This window comes from Ambystoma mexicanum, chromosome 1p (assembly GCF_040938575.1).
Source record: "Ambystoma mexicanum isolate Mex_15411 chromosome 1p, UKY_AmexF1_1, whole genome shotgun sequence".
Taxonomy (NCBI): Eukaryota; Metazoa; Chordata; class Amphibia; order Caudata; family Ambystomatidae; genus Ambystoma; species Ambystoma mexicanum.
The window spans coordinates 1,026,835,778-1,026,851,865 of record NC_090921.1 but is presented as its reverse complement, the minus strand read 5'-3'; the positions used below and the strand labels follow the sequence as shown (position 1 = coordinate 1,026,851,865).

Here is a 16,088-nt window from a genome sequence, read left to right as displayed (position 1 = left end):
GAGGCTGTGACCACGTTATTTTTCTGTCCGACACCAATCTTCGTTGTTTTCCTGTGAGGTATTTTGGATCCCCATCTCTTGCTATGAACTGACAAAACAGCAGAATCCCCTTGACAATCTTGATTTCTCAAGGGAAATGGGAGAACACTATACACCATCCAAGATATTAAAATATTGTCAAGGCCGAACACTGATGAATACTCTGAGGAGATGGCCTGTGAGGCGCCGCCTTTCAACTTTTCCTCCTTTGTATGGTGGTCAGTAACATGCGGGAGACTGCGGAGGGGGTCATTTTTTAAATTGTGAACTGATGTGCTTTTACTCAATTCGGGAACCTCACAAGCCAAATTTGTAGTATTTTGCACGAATTGCAAGAGATGTTTACAAGTCGATGGTTGAAGTGAAAGCTCGTATTGAGTTTGCTAGAGAACGATTTGCCAAGCCTTCGATAGCTCAGTTGGTAGAGCGGAGGACTGTAGTGGTAAAACAGGCATCCTTAGGTCGCTGGTTCAAATCCGGCTCGAAGGACTTTTGCCAAATGCACATTTTATTGAATACTTGGAAAGTAAAATACTTGGAAAGTAAAATAACAGACAATTTATAATTATATTATATTTCATCACTGAAAATAGATGCCTTTTGCTTTGAGGCTGTGACCACGTTATTTTTCTGTCCAACACAAATCTTCATTGGTTTCCTGTGAGGTGTTTTGGATCCCCATCTCTTGCTATGAACTGGCAAAACAGCAGAATCCCCTTGACAATCTTGATTTCTCAAGAGAAATGAGAGAACACTATACACCATCCAAGATATTAAAATATTGTCAAGGCCCAACGCGGCTGAATACTCTGAGGAGATGGCCTGTGAGGTGCCGCCTTTCAACTTTTCCCCCTTTGTATGGTGGTCAGTAACATGCGGGCGACTGCGGAGGGGGTCATTTTTTTTTTGGGAACTGATGTGCTTTTACTCAATTCGGGAACCTCACAAGCCAAATTTGTAGTATTTTGCACGAATTGCAAGAGATGTTTACAAGTCGACGGTTGAAGTGGAAGCTCGTATTGAGTTTGCTAGAGTTGATTTGCCAAGCCTTCGATAGCTCAGTTGGTAGAGCGGAGGACTGTAATGGTAAAACAGGCATCCTTAGGTCACTGGTTCAAATCCGGCTCGAAGGACTCTTGCTAAATGCACATTTTATTGAATACTTGGAAAGTAAAATACTTGGAAAGTAAAATAACAGACAATTTATAATTATATTATATTTCATCACTGAAAATAGATGCCTTTTGCTTTGAGGCTGTGGCCACGTTATTTTTCTGTCCAACACAAATCTTCATTGGTTTCCTGTCAGGTATTTTGGATCCCCATCTCTTGCTATGAACTGGCAAAACAGCAGAATCCCCTTGACAATCTTGATTTCTCAAGGGAAATGAGAGAACACTATACACCATCCAAGATATTAAAATATTGTCAAGGCCCAACGCAGCTGAATACTCTGAGGAGATGGCCTGTGAGGTGCCGCCTTTCAACTTTTCCCCCTTAGTATGGTGGTCAGTAACATGCGGGAGACTGCGGAGGGGGTCATTTTTTTAATTGGGAACTGATGTGCTTTTACTCACTTCGGGAACCTCACAAGCCAAATTTGTAGTATTTTGCACGAATTGCAAGAGATGTTTACAAGTCGACGGTTGAAGTGGAAGCTCGTATTGAGTTTGCTAGAGTTGATTTGCCAAGCCTTCGATAGCTCAGTTGGTAGAGCGGAGGACTGTAGTGGTAAAACAGGCATCCTTAGGTCGCTGGTTCAAATCCGGCTCGAAGGACTCTTGCCAAATGCACATTTTATTGAATACTTGGAAAGTAAAATAACAGACAATTTATAATTATATTATATTTCATCACTGAAAATAGATGCCTTTTGCTTTGAGGCTGTGGCCACGTTATTTTTCTGTCCGACACCAATCTTCGTTGGTTTCCTGTGAGGTATTTTGGATCCCCATCTCTTGCTATGAACTGACAAAACAGCAGAATCCCCTTGACAATCTTGATTTCTCAAGGGAAATGGGAGAACACTATACACCATCCAAGATATTAAAATATTGTCAAAGCCGAACACTGATGAATACTCTGAGGAGATGGCCTGTGAGGCGCCGCCTTTCAACTTTTCCTCCTTTGTATGGTGGTCAGTAACATGCGGGAGACTGCGGAGGGGGTCATTTTTTAAATTGTGAACTGATGTGCTTTTACTCAATTCGGGAACCTCACAAGCCAAATTTGTAGTATTTTGCACGAATTGCAAGAGATGTTTACAAGTCGATGGTTGAAGTGAAAGCTCGTATTGAGTTTGCTAGAGAACGATTTGCCAAGCCTTCGATAGCTCAGTTGGTAGAGCGGAGGACTGTAGTGGTAAAACAGGCATCCTTAGGTCGCTGGTTCAAATCCGGCTCGAAGGACTTTTGCCAAATGCACATTTTATTGAATACTTGGAAAGTAAAATACTTGGAAAGTAAAATAACAGACAATTTATAATTATATTATATTTCATCACTGAAAATAGATGCCTTTTGCTTTGAGGCTGTGACCACGTTATTTTTCTGTCCGACACCAATCTTCGTTGTTTTCCTGTGAGGTATTTTGGATCCCCATCTCTTGCTATGAACTGACAAAACAGCAGAATCCCCTTGACAATCTTGATTTCTCAAGGGAAATGGGAGAACACTATACACCATCCAAGATATTAAAATATTGTCAAGGCCGAACACTGATGAATACTCTGAGGAGATGGCCTGTGAGGCGCCGCCTTTCAACTTTTCCTCCTTTGTATGGTGGTCAGTAACATGCGGGAGACTGCGGAGGGGGTCATTTTTTAAATTGTGAACTGATGTGCTTTTACTCAATTCGGGAACCTCACAAGCCAAATTTGTAGTATTTTGCACGAATTGCAAGAGATGTTTACAAGTCGATGGTTGAAGTGAAAGCTCGTATTGAGTTTGCTAGAGAACGATTTGCCAAGCCTTCGATAGCTCAGTTGGTAGAGCGGAGGACTGTAGTGGTAAAACAGGCATCCTTAGGTCGCTGGTTCAAATCCGGCTCGAAGGACTTTTGCCAAATGCACATTTTATTGAATACTTGGAAAGTAAAATACTTGGAAAGTAAAATAACAGACAATTTATAATTATATTATATTTCATCACTGAAAATAGATGCCTTTTGCTTTGAGGCTGTGACCACGTTATTTTTCTGTCCAACACAAATCTTCATTGGTTTCCTGTGAGGTGTTTTGGATCCCCATCTCTTGCTATGAACTGGCAAAACAGCAGAATCCCCTTGACAATCTTGATTTCTCAAGAGAAATGAGAGAACACTATACACCATCCAAGATATTAAAATATTGTCAAGGCCCAACGCGGCTGAATACTCTGAGGAGATGGCCTGTGAGGTGCCGCCTTTCAACTTTTCCCCCTTAGTATGGTGGTCAGTAACATGCGGGCGACTGCGGAGGGGGTCATTTTTTTTTTGGGAACTGATGTGCTTTTACTCAATTCGGGAACCTCACAAGCCAAATTTGTAGTATTTTGCACGAATTGCAAGAGATGTTTACAAGTCGACGGTTGAAGTGGAAGCTCGTATTGAGTTTGCTAGAGTTGATTTGCCAAGCCTTCGATAGCTCAGTTGGTAGAGCGGAGGACTGTAGTGGTAAAACAGGCATCCTTAGGTCACTGGTTCAAATCCGGCTCGAAGGACTCTTGCTAAATGCACATTTTATTGAATACTTGGAAAGTAAAATACTTGGAAAGTAAAATAACAGACAATTTATAATTATATTATATTTCATCACTGAAAATAGATGCCTTTTGCTTTGAGGCTGTGGCCACGTTATTTTTCTGTCCAACACAAATCTTCATTGGTTTCCTGTCAGGTATTTTGGATCCCCATCTCTTGCTATGAACTGGCAAAACAGCAGAATCCCCTTGACAATCTTGATTTCTCAAGGGAAATGAGAGAACACTATACACCATCCAAGATATTAAAATATTGTCAAGGCCCAACGCAGCTGAATACTCTGAGGAGATGGCCTGTGAGGTGCCGCCTTTCAACTTTTCCCCCTTAGTATGGTGGTCAGTAACATGCGGGAGACTGCGGAGGGGGTCATTTTTTTAATTGGGAACTGATGTGCTTTTACTCACTTCGGGAACCTCACAAGCCAAATTTGTAGTATTTTGCACGAATTGCAAGAGATGTTTACAAGTCGACGGTTGAAGTGGAAGCTCGTATTGAGTTTGCTAGAGTTGATTTGCCAAGCCTTCGATAGCTCAGTTGGTAGAGCGGAGGACTGTAGTGGTAAAACAGGCATCCTTAGGTCGCTGGTTCAAATCCGGCTCGAAGGACTCTTGCCAAATGCACATTTTATTGAATACTTGGAAAGTAAAATAACAGACAATTTATAATTATATTATATTTCATCACTGAAAATAGATGCCTTTTGCTTTGAGGCTGTGGCCACGTTATTTTTCTGTCCGACACCAATCTTCGTTGGTTTCCTGTGAGGTATTTTGGATCCCCATCTCTTGCTATGAACTGACAAAACAGCAGAATCCCCTTGACAATCTTGATTTCTCAAGGGAAATGAGAGAACACTATACACCATCCAAGATATTAAAATATTGTCAAGGCCCAACGCGGCTGAATACTCTGAGGAGATGGCCTGTGAGGTGCCGCCTTTCAACTTTTCCCCCTTAGTATGGTGGTCAGTAACATGCGGGAGACTGCGGAGGGGGTCATTTTTTTAATTGGGAACTGATGTGCTTTTACTCAATTCGGGAACCTCACAAGCCAAATTTGTAGTATTTTGCACGAAGTGCAAGAGATGTTTGAATGTCGACGGTTGAAGTGGAAGCTCGTATTGAGCTTGCTAGAGACTGATTTGCCAAGCCTTCGATAGCTCAGTTGGTACAGCGGAGGACTGTAGTGGTAAAACAGTTATCCTTAGGTCGCTGGTTCAAATCCGGCTCGAAGGACTTTTGCCAAATGCACATTTTATTGAATACTTGGAAAGTAAAATACTTGGAAAGTAAAATAACAGACAATTTATAATTATATTATATTTCATCACTGAAAATAGATGCCTTTTGCTTTGAGGCTGTGACCATGTTATTTTTCTGTCCAACACGAATCTTCATTGGTTTCCTGTGAGGTGTTTTGGATCCCCATCTCTTGCTATGAACTGACAAAACAGCAGAATCCCCTTGACAATCTTGATTTCTCAAGGGAAATGGGAGAACACTATACACCATCCAAGATATTAAAATATTGTCAAGGCCGAACACTGATGAATACTCTGAGGAGATGGCCTGTGAGGCGCCGCCTTTCAACTTTTCCTCCTTTGTATGGTGGTCAGTAACATGCGGGAGACTGCGGAGGGGGTCATTTTTTAAATTGTGAACTGATGTGCTTTTACTCAATTCGGGAACCTCACAAGCCAAATTTGTAGTATTTTGCACGAATTGCAAGAGATGTTTACAAGTCGATGGTTGAAGTGAAAGCTCGTATTGAGTTTGCTAGAGAACGATTTGCCAAGCCTTCGATAGCTCAGTTGGTAGAGCGGAGGACTGTAGTGGTAAAACAGGCATCCTTAGGTCGCTGGTTCAAATCCGGCTTGAAGGACTTTTGCCAAATGCACATTTTATTGAATACTTGGAAAGTAAAATACTTGGAAAGTAAAATAACAGACAATTTATAATTATATTATATTTCATCACTGAAAATAGATGCCTTTTGCTTTGAGGCTGTGACCACGTTATTTTTCTGTCCAACACGAATCTTCATTGGTTTCCTGTGAGGTGTTTTGGATCCCCATCTCTTGCTATGAACTGGCAAAACAGCAGAATCCCCTTGACAATCTTGATTTCTCAAGAGAAATGAGAGAACACTATACACCATCCAAGATATTAAAATATTGTCAAGGCCCAACGCGGCTGAATACTCTGAGGAGATGGCCTGTGAGGTGCAGCCTTTCAACTTTTCCCCCTTAGTATGGTGGTCAGTAACATGCGGGCGACTGCGGAGGGGGTCATTTTTTTTTTGGGAACTGATGTGCTTTTACTCAATTCGGGAACCTCACAAGCCTAATTTGTAGTATTTTGCACGAATTGCAAGAGATGTTTACAAGTCGACGGTTGAAGTGGAAGCTCGTATTGAGTTTGCTAGAGTTGATTTGCCAAGCCTTCGATAGCTCAGTTGGTAGAGCGGAGGACTGTAGTGGTAAAACAGGCATCCTTAGGTCACTGGTTCAAATCCGGCTCGAAGGACTCTTGCTAAATGCACATTTTATTGAATACTTAGAAAGTAAAATACTTGGAAAGTAAAATAACAGACAATTTATAATTATATTATATTTCATCACTGAAAATAGATGCCTTTTGCTTTGAGGCTGTGGCCACGTTATTTTTCTGTCCAACACAAATCTTCATTGGTTTCCTGTCAGGTATTTTGGATCCCCATCTCTTGCTATGAACTGGCAAAACAGCAGAATCCCCTTGACAATCTTGATTTCTCAAGGGAAATGAGAGAACACTATACACCATCCAAGATATTAAAATATTGTCAAGGCCCAACGCAGCTGAATACTCTGAGGAGATGGCCTGTGAGGTGCCGCCTTTCAACTTTTCCCCCTTAGTATGGTGGTCAGTAACATGCGGGAGACTGCGGAGGGGGTCATTTTTTTAATTGGGAACTGATGTGCTTTTACTCACTTCGGGAACCTCACAAGCCAAATTTGTAGTATTTTGCACGAATTGAAAGAGATGTTTACAAGTCGACGGTTGAAGTGGAAGCTCGTATTGAGTTTGCTAGAGTTGATCTGCCAAGCCTTCGATAGCTCAGTTGGTAGAGCGGAGGACTGTAGTGGTAAAACAGGCATCCTTAGGTCGCTGGTTCAAATCCGGCTCGAAGGACTCTTGCCAAATGCACATTTTATTGAATACTTGGAAAGTAAAATACTTGGAAAGTAAAATAACAGACAATTTATAATTATATTATATTTCATCACTGAAAATAGATGCCTTTTGCTTTGAGGCTGTGGCCACGTTATTTTTCTGTCCAACACGAATCTTCATTGGTTTCCTGTCAGGTGTTTTGGATCCCCATCTCTTGCTATGAACTGGCAAAACAGCAGAATCCCCTTGACAATCTTGATTTCTCAAGGGAAATGAGAGAACACTATACACCATCCAAGATATTAAAATATTGTCAAGGCCCAACACGGCTGAATACTCTGAGGAGATGGCCTGTGAGGCGCCGCCTTTCAACTTTTCCCCCTTAGTATGGTGGTCATTAACATGCGGGAGACTGCGGAGGGGGTCATTTTTTTAATTGGGAACTGATGTGCTTTTACTCAATTCGGGAACCTCACAAGCCAAATTTGTAGTATTTCGCACGAATTGCAAGAGATGTTTACAAGTCGACGTTGAAGTGGAAGCTCGTATTGAGTTTGCTAGAGAATGATTTGCCAAGCCTTCGACAGCTCAGTTGGTAGAGCGGAGGACTGTAGTGGTAAAACAGGCATCCTTAGGTCGCTGGTTCAAATCCGGCTCGAAGGACTTTTGCCAAATGCAAATTTTATTGAATACTTGGAAAGTAAAATACTTGGAAAGTAAAATAACAGACAATTTATAATTATATTATATTTCATCACTGAAAATAGATGCCTTTTGCTTTGAGGCTGTGGCCACGTTATTTTTCTGTCCGACACCAATCTTCGTTGGTTTCCTGTGACGTGTTTTGGATCCCCATCTCTTGCTATGAACTGACAAAACAGCAGAATCCCCTTGACAATCTTAATTTCTCAAGGGAAATGAGAGAAAACTATAAAATATTGTCAAGGCCCAACGCGGCTGAATACTCTGAGGAGATGTCCTGTGAGGTGCCGCCTTTCAACTTTTCCCCCTTAGTATGGTGGTCAGTAACATGCGGGAGACTGCGGAGGGGGTCATTTTTTTAATTGGGAACTGATGTGCTTTTACTCAATTCGGGAACCTCACAAGCCAAATTTGTAGTATTTTGCACGAATTGCAAGAGATGTTTGAATGTCGACGGTTGAAGTGGAAGCTCGTATTGAGCTTGCTAGAGACTGATTTGCCAAGCCTTCGATAGCTCAGTTGGTACAGCGGAGGACTGTAGTGGTAAAACAGGCATCCTTAGGTCGCTGGTTCAAATCCGGCTCGAAGGACTTTTGCCAAATGCACATTTTATTGAATACTTGGAAAGTAAAATACTTGGAAAGTAAAATAACAGACAATTTATAATTATATTATATTTCATCACTGAAAATAGATGCCTTTTGCTTTGAGGCTGTGGCCACGTTATTTTTCTGTCCGACACCAATCTTCGTTGTTTTCCTGTGAGGCATTTTGGATCCCCATCTCTTGCTATGAACTGACAAAACAGCAGAATCCCCTTGACAATCTTGATTTCTCAAGGGAAATGGGAGAACACTATACACCATCCAAGATATTAAAATATTGTCAAGGCCGAACACTGATGAATACTCTGAGGAGATGGCCTGTGAGGCGCCGCCTTTCAACTTTTCCTCCTTTGTATGGTGGTCAGTAACATGCGGGAGACTGCGGAGGGGGTCATTTTTTAAATTGTGAACTGATGTGCTTTTACTCAATTCGGGAACCTCACAAGCCAAATTTGTAGTATTTTGCACGAATTGCAAGAGATGTTTACAAGTCGATGGTTGAAGTGAAAGCTCGTATTGAGTTTGCTAGAGAACGATTTGCCAAGCCTTCGATAGCTCAGTTGGTAGAGCGGAGGACTGTAGTGGTAAAACAGGCATCCTTAGGTCGCTGGTTCAAATCCGGCTCGAAGGACTTTTGCCAAATGCACATTTTATTGAATACTTGGAAAGTAAAATACTTGGAAAGTAAAATAACAGACAATTTATAATTATATTATATTTCATCACTGAAAATAGATGCCTTTTGCTTTGAGGCTGTGACCACGTTATTTTTCTGTCCAACACAAATCTTCATTGGTTTCCTGTGAGGTGTTTTGGATCCCCATCTCTTGCTATGAACTGGCAAAACAGCAGAATCCCCTTGACAATCTTGATTTCTCAAGAGAAATGAGAGAACACTATACACCATCCAAGATATTAAAATATTGTCAAGGCCCAACGCGGCTGAATACTCTGAGGAGATGGCCTGTGAGGTGCCGCCTTTCAACTTTTCCCCCTTTGTATGGTGGTCAGTAACATGCGGGCGACTGCGGAGGGGGTCATTTTTTTTTTGGGAACTGATGTGCTTTTACTCAATTCGGGAACCTCACAAGCCAAATTTGTAGTATTTTGCACGAATTGCAAGAGATGTTTACAAGTCGACGGTTGAAGTGGAAGCTCGTATTGAGTTTGCTAGAGTTGATTTGCCAAGCCTTCGATAGCTCAGTTGGTAGAGCGGAGGACTGTAATGGTAAAACAGGCATCCTTAGGTCACTGGTTCAAATCCGGCTCGAAGGACTCTTGCTAAATGCACATTTTATTGAATACTTGGAAAGTAAAATACTTGGAAAGTAAAATAACAGACAATTTATAATTATATTATATTTCATCACTGAAAATAGATGCCTTTTGCTTTGAGGCTGTGGCCACGTTATTTTTCTGTCCAACACAAATCTTCATTGGTTTCCTGTCAGGTATTTTGGATCCCCATCTCTTGCTATGAACTGGCAAAACAGCAGAATCCCCTTGACAATCTTGATTTCTCAAGGGAAATGAGAGAACACTATACACCATCCAAGATATTAAAATATTGTCAAGGCCCAACGCAGCTGAATACTCTGAGGAGATGGCCTGTGAGGTGCCGCCTTTCAACTTTTCCCCCTTAGTATGGTGGTCAGTAACATGCGGGAGACTGCGGAGGGGGTCATTTTTTTAATTGGGAACTGATGTGCTTTTACTCACTTCGGGAACCTCACAAGCCAAATTTGTAGTATTTTGCACGAATTGCAAGAGATGTTTACAAGTCGACGGTTGAAGTGGAAGCTCGTATTGAGTTTGCTAGAGTTGATTTGCCAAGCCTTCGATAGCTCAGTTGGTAGAGCGGAGGACTGTAGTGGTAAAACAGGCATCCTTAGGTCGCTGGTTCAAATCCGGCTCGAAGGACTCTTGCCAAATGCACATTTTATTGAATACTTGGAAAGTAAAATAACAGACAATTTATAATTATATTATATTTCATCACTGAAAATAGATGCCTTTTGCTTTGAGGCTGTGGCCACGTTATTTTTCTGTCCGACACCAATCTTCGTTGGTTTCCTGTGAGGTATTTTGGATCCCCATCTCTTGCTATGAACTGACAAAACAGCAGAATCCCCTTGACAATCTTGATTTCTCAAGGGAAATGGGAGAACACTATACACCATCCAAGATATTAAAATATTGTCAAAGCCGAACACTGATGAATACTCTGAGGAGATGGCCTGTGAGGCGCCGCCTTTCAACTTTTCCTCCTTTGTATGGTGGTCAGTAACATGCGGGAGACTGCGGAGGGGGTCATTTTTTAAATTGTGAACTGATGTGCTTTTACTCAATTCGGGAACCTCACAAGCCAAATTTGTAGTATTTTGCACGAATTGCAAGAGATGTTTACAAGTCGATGGTTGAAGTGAAAGCTCGTATTGAGTTTGCTAGAGAACGATTTGCCAAGCCTTCGATAGCTCAGTTGGTAGAGCGGAGGACTGTAGTGGTAAAACAGGCATCCTTAGGTCGCTGGTTCAAATCCGGCTCGAAGGACTTTTGCCAAATGCACATTTTATTGAATACTTGGAAAGTAAAATACTTGGAAAGTAAAATAACAGACAATTTATAATTATATTATATTTCATCACTGAAAATAGATGCCTTTTGCTTTGAGGCTGTGGCCACGTTATTTTTCTGTCCGACACCAATCTTCGTTGTTTTCCTGTGAGGCATTTTGGATCCCCATCTCTTGCTATGAACTGACAAAACAGCAGAATCCCCTTGACAATCTTGATTTCTCAAGGGAAATGGGAGAACACTATACACCATCCAAGATATTAAAATATTGTCAAGGCCGAACACTGATGAATACTCTGAGGAGATGGCCTGTGAGGCGCCGCCTTTCAACTTTTCCTCCTTTGTATGGTGGTCAGTAACATGCGGGAGACTGCGGAGGGGGTCATTTTTTAAATTGTGAACTGATGTGCTTTTACTCAATTCGGGAACCTCACAAGCCAAATTTGTAGTATTTTGCACGAATTGCAAGAGATGTTTACAAGTCGATGGTTGAAGTGAAAGCTCGTATTGAGTTTGCTAGAGAACGATTTGCCAAGCCTTCGATAGCTCAGTTGGTAGAGCGGAGGACTGTAGTGGTAAAACAGGCATCCTTAGGTCGCTGGTTCAAATCCGGCTCGAAGGACTTTTGCCAAATGCACATTTTATTGAATACTTGGAAAGTAAAATACTTGGAAAGTAAAATAACAGACAATTTATAATTATATTATATTTCATCACTGAAAATAGATGCCTTTTGCTTTGAGGCTGTGACCACGTTATTTTTCTGTCCAACACAAATCTTCATTGGTTTCCTGTGAGGTGTTTTGGATCCCCATCTCTTGCTATGAACTGGCAAAACAGCAGAATCCCCTTGACAATCTTGATTTCTCAAGAGAAATGAGAGAACACTATACACCATCCAAGATATTAAAATATTGTCAAGGCCCAACGCGGCTGAATACTCTGAGGAGATGGCCTGTGAGGTGCCGCCTTTCAACTTTTCCCCCTTTGTATGGTGGTCAGTAACATGCGGGCGACTGCGGAGGGGGTCATTTTTTTTTTGGGAACTGATGTGCTTTTACTCAATTCGGGAACCTCACAAGCCAAATTTGTAGTATTTTGCACGAATTGCAAGAGATGTTTACAAGTCGACGGTTGAAGTGGAAGCTCGTATTGAGTTTGCTAGAGTTGATTTGCCAAGCCTTCGATAGCTCAGTTGGTAGAGCGGAGGACTGTAATGGTAAAACAGGCATCCTTAGGTCACTGGTTCAAATCCGGCTCGAAGGACTCTTGCTAAATGCACATTTTATTGAATACTTGGAAAGTAAAATACTTGGAAAGTAAAATAACAGACAATTTATAATTATATTATATTTCATCACTGAAAATAGATGCCTTTTGCTTTGAGGCTGTGGCCACGTTATTTTTCTGTCCAACACAAATCTTCATTGGTTTCCTGTCAGGTATTTTGGATCCCCATCTCTTGCTATGAACTGGCAAAACAGCAGAATCCCCTTGACAATCTTGATTTCTCAAGGGAAATGAGAGAACACTATACACCATCCAAGATATTAAAATATTGTCAAGGCCCAACGCAGCTGAATACTCTGAGGAGATGGCCTGTGAGGTGCCGCCTTTCAACTTTTCCCCCTTAGTATGGTGGTCAGTAACATGCGGGAGACTGCGGAGGGGGTCATTTTTTTAATTGGGAACTGATGTGCTTTTACTCACTTCGGGAACCTCACAAGCCAAATTTGTAGTATTTTGCACGAATTGCAAGAGATGTTTACAAGTCGACGGTTGAAGTGGAAGCTCGTATTGAGTTTGCTAGAGTTGATTTGCCAAGCCTTCGATAGCTCAGTTGGTAGAGCGGAGGACTGTAGTGGTAAAACAGGCATCCTTAGGTCGCTGGTTCAAATCCGGCTCGAAGGACTCTTGCCAAATGCACATTTTATTGAATACTTGGAAAGTAAAATAACAGACAATTTATAATTATATTATATTTCATCACTGAAAATAGATGCCTTTTGCTTTGAGGCTGTGGCCACGTTATTTTTCTGTCCGACACCAATCTTCGTTGGTTTCCTGTGAGGTATTTTGGATCCCCATCTCTTGCTATGAACTGACAAAACAGCAGAATCCCCTTGACAATCTTGATTTCTCAAGGGAAATGGGAGAACACTATACACCATCCAAGATATTAAAATATTGTCAAAGCCGAACACTGATGAATACTCTGAGGAGATGGCCTGTGAGGCGCCGCCTTTCAACTTTTCCTCCTTTGTATGGTGGTCAGTAACATGCGGGAGACTGCGGAGGGGGTCATTTTTTAAATTGTGAACTGATGTGCTTTTACTCAATTCGGGAACCTCACAAGCCAAATTTGTAGTATTTTGCACGAATTGCAAGAGATGTTTACAAGTCGATGGTTGAAGTGAAAGCTCGTATTGAGTTTGCTAGAGAACGATTTGCCAAGCCTTCGATAGCTCAGTTGGTAGAGCGGAGGACTGTAGTGGTAAAACAGGCATCCTTAGGTCGCTGGTTCAAATCCGGCTCGAAGGACTTTTGCCAAATGCACATTTTATTGAATACTTGGAAAGTAAAATACTTGGAAAGTAAAATAACAGACAATTTATAATTATATTATATTTCATCACTGAAAATAGATGCCTTTTGCTTTGAGGCTGTGACCACGTTATTTTTCTGTCCGACACCAATCTTCGTTGTTTTCCTGTGAGGTATTTTGGATCCCCATCTCTTGCTATGAACTGACAAAACAGCAGAATCCCCTTGACAATCTTGATTTCTCAAGGGAAATGGGAGAACACTATACACCATCCAAGATATTAAAATATTGTCAAGGCCGAACACTGATGAATACTCTGAGGAGATGGCCTGTGAGGCGCCGCCTTTCAACTTTTCCTCCTTTGTATGGTGGTCAGTAACATGCGGGAGACTGCGGAGGGGGTCATTTTTTAAATTGTGAACTGATGTGCTTTTACTCAATTCGGGAACCTCACAAGCCAAATTTGTAGTATTTTGCACGAATTGCAAGAGATGTTTACAAGTCGATGGTTGAAGTGAAAGCTCGTATTGAGTTTGCTAGAGAACGATTTGCCAAGCCTTCGATAGCTCAGTTGGTAGAGCGGAGGACTGTAGTGGTAAAACAGGCATCCTTAGGTCGCTGGTTCAAATCCGGCTCGAAGGACTTTTGCCAAATGCACATTTTATTGAATACTTGGAAAGTAAAATACTTGGAAAGTAAAATAACAGACAATTTATAATTATATTATATTTCATCACTGAAAATAGATGCCTTTTGCTTTGAGGCTGTGACCACGTTATTTTTCTGTCCAACACAAATCTTCATTGGTTTCCTGTGAGGTGTTTTGGATCCCCATCTCTTGCTATGAACTGGCAAAACAGCAGAATCCCCTTGACAATCTTGATTTCTCAAGAGAAATGAGAGAACACTATACACCATCCAAGATATTAAAATATTGTCAAGGCCCAACGCGGCTGAATACTCTGAGGAGATGGCCTGTGAGGTGCCGCCTTTCAACTTTTCCCCCTTAGTATGGTGGTCAGTAACATGCGGGCGACTGCGGAGGGGGTCATTTTTTTTTTGGGAACTGATGTGCTTTTACTCAATTCGGGAACCTCACAAGCCAAATTTGTAGTATTTTGCACGAATTGCAAGAGATGTTTACAAGTCGACGGTTGAAGTGGAAGCTCGTATTGAGTTTGCTAGAGTTGATTTGCCAAGCCTTCGATAGCTCAGTTGGTAGAGCGGAGGACTGTAGTGGTAAAACAGGCATCCTTAGGTCGCTGGTTCAAATCCGGCTCGAAGGACTCTTGCCAAATGCACATTTTATTGAATACTTGGAAAGTAAAATAACAGACAATTTATAATTATATTATATTTCATCACTGAAAATAGATGCCTTTTGCTTTGAGGCTGTGGCCACGTTATTTTTCTGTCCGACACCAATCTTCGTTGGTTTCCTGTGAGGTATTTTGGATCCCCATCTCTTGCTATGAACTGACAAAACAGCAGAATCCCCTTGACAATCTTGATTTCTCAAGGGAAATGGGAGAACACTATACACCATCCAAGATATTAAAATATTGTCAAAGCCGAACACTGATGAATACTCTGAGGAGATGGCCTGTGAGGCGCCGCCTTTCAACTTTTCCTCCTTTGTATGGTGGTCAGTAACATGCGGGAGACTGCGGAGGGGGTCATTTTTTAAATTGTGAACTGATGTGCTTTTACTCAATTCGGGAACCTCACAAGCCAAATTTGTAGTATTTTGCACGAATTGCAAGAGATGTTTACAAGTCGATGGTTGAAGTGAAAGCTCGTATTGAGTTTGCTAGAGAACGATTTGCCAAGCCTTCGATAGCTCAGTTGGTAGAGCGGAGGACTGTAGTGGTAAAACAGGCATCCTTAGGTCGCTGGTTCAAATCCGGCTCGAAGGACTTTTGCCAAATGCACATTTTATTGAATACTTGGAAAGTAAAATACTTGGAAAGTAAAATAACAGACAATTTATAATTATATTATATTTCATCACTGAAAATAGATGCCTTTTGCTTTGAGGCTGTGACCACGTTATTTTTCTGTCCGACACCAATCTTCGTTGTTTTCCTGTGAGGTATTTTGGATCCCCATCTCTTGCTATGAACTGACAAAACAGCAGAATCCCCTTGACAATCTTGATTTCTCAAGGGAAATGGGAGAACACTATACACCATCCAAGATATTAAAATATTGTCAAGGCCGAACACTGATGAATACTCTGAGGAGATGGCCTGTGAGGCGCCGCCTTTCAACTTTTCCTCCTTTGTATGGTGGTCAGTAACATGCGGGAGACTGCGGAGGGGGTCATTTTTTAAATTGTGAACTGATGTGCTTTTACTCAATTCGGGAACCTCACAAGCCAAATTTGTAGTATTTTGCACGAATTGCAAGAGATGTTTACAAGTCGATGGTTGAAGTGAAAGCTCGTATTGAGTTTGCTAGAGAACGATTTGCCAAGCCTTCGATAGCTCAGTTGGTAGAGCGGAGGACTGTAGTGGTAAAACAGGCATCCTTAGGTCGCTGGTTCAAATCCGGCTCGAAGGACTTTTGCCAAATGCACATTTTATTGAATACTTGGAAAGTAAAATACTTGGAAAGTAAAATAACAGACAATTTATAATTATATTATATTTCATCACTGAAAATAGATGCCTTTTGCTTTGAGGCTGTGACCACGTTATTTTTCTGTCCAACACAAATCTTCATTGGTTTCCT

At 41.4% G+C, this 16,088-nt stretch overlaps 17 non-coding genes across 17 annotated transcripts; all 17 read left to right on the top strand.

The window, feature by feature from the left end:
• Positions 1-442: 442 nt before the first annotated feature.
• Positions 443-528, top strand: TRNAY-GUA (transfer RNA tyrosine (anticodon GUA)). Its single transcript is given in 2 exon segments — positions 443-479; positions 493-528. It is a non-coding gene; the product is annotated as a tRNA-Tyr (tRNA).
• A 1,203-nt stretch (positions 529-1,731) lies between these two features.
• TRNAY-GUA (transfer RNA tyrosine (anticodon GUA)) lies at positions 1,732-1,817 on the top strand. Its single transcript is given in 2 exon segments — positions 1,732-1,768; positions 1,782-1,817. It is a non-coding gene; the product is annotated as a tRNA-Tyr (tRNA).
• A 544-nt stretch (positions 1,818-2,361) lies between these two features.
• Positions 2,362-2,447, top strand: TRNAY-GUA (transfer RNA tyrosine (anticodon GUA)). Its single transcript is given in 2 exon segments — positions 2,362-2,398; positions 2,412-2,447. It is a non-coding gene; the product is annotated as a tRNA-Tyr (tRNA).
• Positions 2,448-3,007: 560 nt separating this feature from the next.
• On the top strand, positions 3,008-3,093 carry TRNAY-GUA (transfer RNA tyrosine (anticodon GUA)). Its single transcript is given in 2 exon segments — positions 3,008-3,044; positions 3,058-3,093. It is a non-coding gene; the product is annotated as a tRNA-Tyr (tRNA).
• A 1,203-nt stretch (positions 3,094-4,296) lies between these two features.
• TRNAY-GUA (transfer RNA tyrosine (anticodon GUA)) lies at positions 4,297-4,382 on the top strand. Its single transcript is given in 2 exon segments — positions 4,297-4,333; positions 4,347-4,382. It is a non-coding gene; the product is annotated as a tRNA-Tyr (tRNA).
• A 1,190-nt stretch (positions 4,383-5,572) lies between these two features.
• TRNAY-GUA (transfer RNA tyrosine (anticodon GUA)) lies at positions 5,573-5,658 on the top strand. The gene is given in 2 exon segments: positions 5,573-5,609; positions 5,623-5,658. It is a non-coding gene; the product is annotated as a tRNA-Tyr (tRNA).
• A 1,203-nt stretch (positions 5,659-6,861) lies between these two features.
• Positions 6,862-6,947, top strand: TRNAY-GUA (transfer RNA tyrosine (anticodon GUA)). The gene is given in 2 exon segments: positions 6,862-6,898; positions 6,912-6,947. It is a non-coding gene; the product is annotated as a tRNA-Tyr (tRNA).
• A 1,834-nt stretch (positions 6,948-8,781) lies between these two features.
• Positions 8,782-8,867, top strand: TRNAY-GUA (transfer RNA tyrosine (anticodon GUA)). Its single transcript is given in 2 exon segments — positions 8,782-8,818; positions 8,832-8,867. It is a non-coding gene; the product is annotated as a tRNA-Tyr (tRNA).
• Positions 8,868-10,070: 1,203 nt separating this feature from the next.
• On the top strand, positions 10,071-10,156 carry TRNAY-GUA (transfer RNA tyrosine (anticodon GUA)). Its single transcript is given in 2 exon segments — positions 10,071-10,107; positions 10,121-10,156. It is a non-coding gene; the product is annotated as a tRNA-Tyr (tRNA).
• Positions 10,157-10,700: 544 nt separating this feature from the next.
• Positions 10,701-10,786, top strand: TRNAY-GUA (transfer RNA tyrosine (anticodon GUA)). The gene is given in 2 exon segments: positions 10,701-10,737; positions 10,751-10,786. It is a non-coding gene; the product is annotated as a tRNA-Tyr (tRNA).
• Positions 10,787-11,346: 560 nt separating this feature from the next.
• TRNAY-GUA (transfer RNA tyrosine (anticodon GUA)) lies at positions 11,347-11,432 on the top strand. The gene is given in 2 exon segments: positions 11,347-11,383; positions 11,397-11,432. It is a non-coding gene; the product is annotated as a tRNA-Tyr (tRNA).
• Positions 11,433-12,635: 1,203 nt separating this feature from the next.
• TRNAY-GUA (transfer RNA tyrosine (anticodon GUA)) lies at positions 12,636-12,721 on the top strand. The gene is given in 2 exon segments: positions 12,636-12,672; positions 12,686-12,721. It is a non-coding gene; the product is annotated as a tRNA-Tyr (tRNA).
• Positions 12,722-13,265: 544 nt separating this feature from the next.
• TRNAY-GUA (transfer RNA tyrosine (anticodon GUA)) lies at positions 13,266-13,351 on the top strand. Its single transcript is given in 2 exon segments — positions 13,266-13,302; positions 13,316-13,351. It is a non-coding gene; the product is annotated as a tRNA-Tyr (tRNA).
• A 560-nt stretch (positions 13,352-13,911) lies between these two features.
• TRNAY-GUA (transfer RNA tyrosine (anticodon GUA)) lies at positions 13,912-13,997 on the top strand. Its single transcript is given in 2 exon segments — positions 13,912-13,948; positions 13,962-13,997. It is a non-coding gene; the product is annotated as a tRNA-Tyr (tRNA).
• A 558-nt stretch (positions 13,998-14,555) lies between these two features.
• On the top strand, positions 14,556-14,641 carry TRNAY-GUA (transfer RNA tyrosine (anticodon GUA)). Its single transcript is given in 2 exon segments — positions 14,556-14,592; positions 14,606-14,641. It is a non-coding gene; the product is annotated as a tRNA-Tyr (tRNA).
• A 544-nt stretch (positions 14,642-15,185) lies between these two features.
• On the top strand, positions 15,186-15,271 carry TRNAY-GUA (transfer RNA tyrosine (anticodon GUA)). The gene is given in 2 exon segments: positions 15,186-15,222; positions 15,236-15,271. It is a non-coding gene; the product is annotated as a tRNA-Tyr (tRNA).
• Positions 15,272-15,831: 560 nt separating this feature from the next.
• Positions 15,832-15,917, top strand: TRNAY-GUA (transfer RNA tyrosine (anticodon GUA)). Its single transcript is given in 2 exon segments — positions 15,832-15,868; positions 15,882-15,917. It is a non-coding gene; the product is annotated as a tRNA-Tyr (tRNA).
• The last annotated feature ends 171 nt before the right edge of the window (positions 15,918-16,088 follow it).